At 42.1% G+C, this 7,141-nt stretch overlaps 1 non-coding gene across 1 annotated transcript; it reads left to right on the top strand.

Annotated features, from left to right (window-relative positions):
• The first annotated feature begins 6,202 nt into the window (after positions 1-6,202).
• On the top strand, positions 6,203-6,301 carry LOC118522602 (U6 spliceosomal RNA). Its single transcript, XR_004910705.1, has one exon. It is a non-coding gene; the product is annotated as a U6 spliceosomal RNA (small nuclear RNA).
• The last annotated feature ends 840 nt before the right edge of the window (positions 6,302-7,141 follow it).

The following is a 7,141-nucleotide window of genomic DNA, read 5'->3' as shown; positions in this document are numbered from 1 at the left end:
GGAGGCCTGACACCAGGTGACCGGGGACCCTCCTGATCCTGTCTTTAACTATGGATATTTTGTCCAAATGTGGATTTCTAAAAATATTTTTACTTTAAATATTTATTATTTACATAATTTTAAATATTGCATTAAAATAGTACTTACCTTAATTATTGAATTTTTGGTGTTCCCTTAAATTTTGTACCTGAGGCAAGTGCCTCACTGCCCTTACCCTACTGCCTCACCTCCTACTGCGGAGGTCCGTCAGGGGCCCTCAAAGGAAGAGCACCTGCTTTCCAGCCCAGGCACTGAGGCACCAAGTGCTGCCTCAAGACAGCATCTTCCACTTAGAGGACATCCCTTCTCTCAACAAATCAGTCCAAGCAGAACCTACAAGACACACGTCTAAACCGCACCTGAAAGGCAAGATTATAGCTGTGGCTTCAGAGCCCTGGACTCAGACCTTTGTCTGTCACTGGATCAGTCAGGTCTCCAAACTTCAGTTTCCTCCTGTGTTGACCTAGCATAATAAAGAAACCTACTTCCAAGCATCAGCGCAGGAACGCACCGGGGCAGCGCCTGCCAATAACCGAGAAGCGTGTGATCAGTGTCGGCATCGCTACTGTTCAGATCTTGGTTCCTCTGCCGCTCACTTCACCCTCAGAGTCTTTGTTTCCTCTTCTGTAACAAGAGGAAATAATAGTGCTATCTCTCAAGGTTGCCATACAGATTAAATGCTACTGTACAGGAAGTGTCTGCACACAGTGGTGACTATTACTGCTCGTAATCATGCTAGCTTATTCTTCCTTCTCTTCCTCCTCTTCCTCCCGCTCCAATTCTTCCTCCCATAAACTCCTGCCTCAGCCGGCGGGCCTCTACTCTAGAGTTTACGTAGTTAATACAGTTGCAGTGAGATCTAGAATCAACTCCCTCCACTGTGTGAAGGATCCTTAGGTTGTATATAAACATAAAAATCAATTTACTAGATGCCATGCTTTTAAAAATGTTTTAAGCTATTCAAACATTATTATTTTCTGCATACAATGCCAAATAACCTGTTGAATTGATTTTCTCTCTCTCTCTTTTTTTTTTCTTTTTTAGCTTAGTTGTTTGGGTATGCTGTAGACAGAACCCCAGACAACAGAAGAGTTAGTGTACTTCGACTGTTTATAAAGGAGCGGCATAAAAATAATCTTTAAAGCTAAGGGAATGTTAATATTTAGATCCATCTAAGGGAAAACAATAACAGTTTGTGATTTCTTCCCTCCTCACTCCCAGGGCAAACATTTTTAAGGGAGGGTTTTATTTTGTAACATAAATTGTTTTCTATATAACCCTAAAGACATGAGTGATTAATAGTGAGCTATAGAAAGAGATGCCCATAATTAGCAGCTTGGGTACAGTCAGATATAAACATATATTTTGTTTATGAAACATGTAGCTTGAAAAAAAATCACATCTTGTTAGATGTCACAATAGGGTCAAGATGCTAAGGAAAAAGCCATTAAGACAAAGATTTTTAAATAAAGTCAAAATCAGATAGACTACATATGTGCATACCTGTGCCACACAAGCCTGAGACAAAAGTTTATCCAAGTTTATTTCTTCATCATCATCAATATCATTATAACTGTTCCTAATTATTACTTGTATCAACTTTGGTATAACATTGTGATTCTGATCTCAATTTTAACTATATAGACCTTTACCAAATACATAATAACTACCTTGAAGGCAGATAAATAAATGCTTTTCATATAATGGGTCAAGATTTCATGACTGCTTAGTTTATATGGTTTATTATCACTATAATGGAACTAATGACATGTGGCCCTTACTGGGCACCAGACACTGGCCTAAATTCCTTAAATGTATTAAATCCTTTAATCCTTATAAGAATCCCTGTGGGACTGAAATTAACATCCCCACTTTACCGATGAAGACACTGAGATTTATAAATCTTTTTTTTTTAAGATTTTTTTTTTTTTAATTGAGAGAGATAATGATAAGAGAGCATGAGAGGAGGGAGAGTCAGAGGGAGAAGCAGACTCCCCGCTGAGCAGGGAGCCCGATGTGGGGCTCGATCCCGGGACTCCAGGATCACGACCTGAGCCGAAGGCAGTCGCTTAAACAACTGAGCCACCCAGGCGCCCAAGACACTGAGATTTCGAGAAATCAAGTAACCTGACCACCAACACATTTTATAAGCAGAGCTGGGATTTGAACACAGTTCTGTTGAACATCAAAGCCTGTCCTCTAAACCACTATACTAACCAGAAAACCACCCAAGTTGACAAGGTAACCTCTTTCTGTTCACCATGAATATTCACATATGCTGAGACCAGCCCTCCTCATCTTACTCCAGGCATTCATATGGCCCCTTGGCACATTAGGAAGATGTTCACTCAAGTCAAACAACAGTTAAGTTCCACCATTTTACTGCATTTGTGAAACAGGAGAGCAGAGATCTTGGCCAGGACTGCTGCATCTGGCCACGGAGAATGTACACTATACAAATCCAAAGGGAGCCATTCACAGAGTAGTATTTGCCAAGTACCCGCTGGAGTTGTTCAATATGGCAGCCCTGCCTTTGCTGCTATAAATGTGGTTTGTGACTCCTCAGCAACAACCAGTCAGTGATTGGACAGGAGAAGACACCTGACCAAAAAGAGCCAATCAGATGCTTGCTATGTGCACACACAACAGAGAGACACAAACGAGCCTCCCCAGTGGGGCAACTGAAGAGGCAGGAGAACTGGGGCGGGGCGGGGAATCAGATCACACACCGCCCAGGCAGAAGAAGCCAGGAATGAAGAGGGAGGGGAAAGGCACACAGGGAGAGATGAAAGAGTTCATGGAGTCCCTTAGAGACAGTGAAAAAAGCCTTATTTTCCCCTTTCCAAGAATCCCTTCAGACCCAGTTATAATTTTCTACCCTGGATTTCTAAGAGACTTTTGTGTATCCTTTCAACAAACCCCTCTTTGTTATTTGCCTGAGTTTAAGGGCATCCTGATCTTTGCAGGAAAGAGAGGTGCCCATTCTTGACCAGACATCATCAAATGGAATTTGTCATTATTATACAAAAAGCAGGCTTGAATCTCAATCCCCAGACTCATGTGTGTAAGAAATGTAACTTTATTTTTCTATAACACAATGGAATTTCTATTTTGAGAGAATATGCTGAAGGGATGGCAGAAGTTAATGCAGGCATTTTAGGAGTCTAGGGAGTTTGAGTAGTACCAAGGAAGCAGGGATGAGTATGGTGGGCATTGAGTTCCCCATCATCCACAGTGGCATCTGCTGAGATGCCCTTCAGCTGCCCAGTCCTGGTCATCATACAACAAATTCACTGCTGTCTGGCCCACCTCCCCATTTGTGCCTTTGCTTTTGGTTCCCCTGTGCTCCTCTCTGGTACCGAGGAATTCACTTACTGCTCCACACCATGCTGGGCTGTGAGAAACTGGGACCATTCAGAAACCCATCCACTTAGCTCAGAGAATGATTCTTCCCACCAGCCAGGCCATGGGAACCTGATGCTGTCCAAAGCCCTTCTTTACACAGTCATTTCTCCTCAGGGAAATACCCAGAAAGTGAGGCGCAGGTCCTGTGTACATCCAGCCCCCACAGATCTATCTGAGGCTCTAAAGTCATACCTCCCCAAGGTTTGACCTGGGTGAGGACTGGGCACCCATCCTCCTCAGGGATTATCCACACAGAAGCTTCTAAATGTGCCCCTACACCCCCTGATGCTTCCTACTCCATGGAATCTAGTCCCCCCTCTGAGGTGGGTAGCTTGTCCTCAGTCTTTGGTACTCTAGGCTCATCTATTTTTAATGTCCCAGGTTCTTTTCTCTCCTGTGGGAGTTAGGACTTTGGAACCCTAAAAGCCAAGATATGACTTTCATTTCCTGGGTTCATCCCACCTTTCCCAAGGCAAAGAACCCAGACTGGCCTAATTAACTGAATGGAAGCCAGAACCAAGTGACCCAAGAAAATACCAAAAAAAAAAAAAAAAATCCTCAGTTGATATTTCAAAATATTGCTCCACCACACTGCATTGGAACCGTTTAGGCTCACAGAGCTTTGTTCTGGCCATAGGCCTTGATTTCACTGTTCTTTTCCTCTAGGTGATGTTGGCCAAGCTGAAGTGGGGCACTTCCAACCTTCCACTAAGCTGATGCCTCTATGCTTCTGCCATTTCAAATGTGATCATGGTGGTGATGTATGCTAAGCCATTTATTTCGTTTTCCTTAAGATTCACCTTTACAGCAAGTGTCACACTGAGAAATCTGGGAGCAAAGTAAATTGTAAATGGAGATTTGTCCTTTTTCCTGGTTTCACCTTTTCTATGAAAGCTGTGATAAGCATTAAGAGAACTTTTCCTTTTCCTGCTAAAATAACTGTCACTCCACACCAAAAGGATCATAATCTATCATGCCTAATGTGCTTCTCCATCTTTGTGACTATATTAAATAATACTTCCCCTTATATATTTTATTATCTCATAAGAGTAAGAAAAACATTTCAAGGTGGACAATTTATTGGTGATATACAGAAAATATATCCACACAAAATACCATACTTTATAATTAAAAAAAAAAAAAATTTGTCATCCTGCTTATTCAGAGTCAGTATCAAAAGTGAGAGTTATATCTACACCTGATTTAGGCATTTGCTTTTTCTTATTTCCTAGCCCCAAAGAAGGCTGTCTTTTCCAAGCTTCCCTAAAAGGCCCATATCTTCATCTGGATTTCTTAACCAAATGGCTATGGGAGGCTCATTCTTCCCTTGACACATTCAACATAGATGCAATTGCATCTTGTTGGGCATGGGACGCAGAACAACTACGGCAGGGAATTCACAGGTGAGTGGAGGAAATGGAAGTTACAGCATGAGGTAAGATCTGTAACAGAGAACTTGCCAGCATTCGGTTCAGTCTTCTGAGATGTCGTAGAGCCAGTCTACCACCCTTCCCGCCTCCACACGGGTACCAGTTCCCTTCCTCCAGTGCATTCCAGATTAAATCCCCCTCCTACTAAAAACCTCAGTGGCTCCCCTAGAGGCATTTCCCAATCTAGGTTAAGGGAATAGTAGTTCCAGGAAATCTGAGAAGGTATTACATGGAAAGGGGGCCTATAGTAGCATAAATTTGGGAAGCAATGAGTAAAACAAAGTTAGAATATTCAGTTGTGTTGCGTTTTCAGGAATTCTCAGAGCTTTTATAATGCTCAAATGCCTAGTGTAGTGATACACTTATGCATATCCAAGAGGAAGAATGCATATTTACAGTATCTCCCAAACTTCTGACTATAGATCCCTTTTTTTTCCAGAGCATATTGCAGGACTAATATTGAAAACAAAACAAAAAACCTCAGAAACAGTAGCCTAAGGAATAAAGTTCAAACTTCTTAGCAAGGTATTTAAGGCTGTTGCCATCTGTCTCTAGTCTATTCTTACAACCCCATTGCTTATTATTCCTTTGTTACTCTACATCACACACCACCCTTGTTGGGCTATTAGTTGCCTAAGCAGATGGTACACTTTAACATGCTTGAGTTTTTACTTATACATTGTTCTGCTTACGATGCCTCAAAACATTCTCCTTTATCTCACTTCTCTCTTCTCCATCTGAACTCCTGTTTATACTGCAAAACCCACTCCATAGGGACTCATCTACCCAGTCTCTAAATCACTGTTCTATAACCATTCTTTGCATATTGTAGCACCAATCACTGTGTATTACACATTTCTCTGCTGCCTTCAATAGTTTATAAGTTCCTGGGACCTCCTCTTTGTATCCCCCAGCATCCGGTGAATTGTCTGCCACATGAATGATTATGTACACACTGAAAATTTCATATCAATTTTTCAAACATTTCACAAAATTCCCTTACTTCCCTTCAAACCAGACAAATGCAGGTGTGAACCTGGTGTGTACCTTTCTCTTAAATTTAGAGTCCGTGTTTGAAGCAGGATTCTTATCAGTAGATAAGCATCCATGACTACTAAAGAAGGGATTCTTAAGTCGCTCATTAAATCTTAGATTTTTCTTTTGCCCAATTATAAAATCACAAGTCACAATCACTTTAAAAATTGTATAAAAAAATTGCACATTATCTCCCTTTAAACAAAAAGGGGGGATTGTACTTTATGCCTTCACACTTTATGCTACAGTGCCTAGCACAAAAAAATATTTGTTGTAAACATTTTAAAAATACTGTGCTTGCTTTAGCAGCACATATACTAAAATTGGAATGATACAGAGATGACCAGCATGGCTCCTGAACAAGGATGACATGTAAAAAGTTATCCTCTCTGGGAGTGATGATAAGCCCCTGCCAAATGCCAGTTCTTTCCCCCAGTCCAAAGAGCTGACCTGCATGCTCCCTGCTATTCCCTGGGCTCATCAGGCTTTCCCTCTGGACCTTCCTTCTTTCGTATTTTCCTCTGCCTCCTAGTGCCCAGGCATCTCCAGCAAAGCAGAGACACCTACAGACTGGTGGTCTGCACTCATGTCCTCCTTCACTTGCCCCATTGCCCCTCTGCCATTTCCTCCTCTCACCAAGACTCAGAGGGAATTTGTTCATTTTGCCAATAACTTTCAAGACACTTTCAGTTCAGCAAAGAGGTTGACTTACTTTATTCCCTCGTGGGAAAAGAAACATGACATTTTTCTCATTATTAAAGCACTACTTTTTCTTGCTACAAAGGGAAAATTCAACATCATACAGCCCCCAAATGTAACTTTTAATTAAATGGCACTTTTCCTCCACATTTTAAAACCTTCTTTGGTGCGTGCGCGCACGCAGGCACACACACACACACACACAGATGGAGGAGGCAGGGAGTTTCTCACAAGGCTCTAAACACCTCAGTTCTGCATCCGGGGTCTTTCAGCCTCGGCCCCTGCCCTACACCTTCCCCTGCTTCCCACTGTTTTCCCATTCTACAGTCCTGACCCTGGCAATTTTGTTTCCTTGGCAATGCTGCAAGCTTATGCCCTCAATGCCTTTGTGCTTGTGATTTCTGCCCTCACCCTTCCAGGCTTCCAAACCCAGCTCAGGTGCTCCCACAGAAACCCTTCACTGACTACAGGCTGCACAGCGATCCCTCTCTAACCCACATGGTATTTTAATGCTATAGTGCCTATGTTTACAT

This window comes from Halichoerus grypus, chromosome 4, assembly GCF_964656455.1.
Source record: "Halichoerus grypus chromosome 4, mHalGry1.hap1.1, whole genome shotgun sequence".
Classification (NCBI taxonomy): Eukaryota; Metazoa; Chordata; class Mammalia; order Carnivora; family Phocidae; genus Halichoerus; species Halichoerus grypus.
This window is presented reverse-complemented; position numbering and strand designations above follow the sequence as displayed.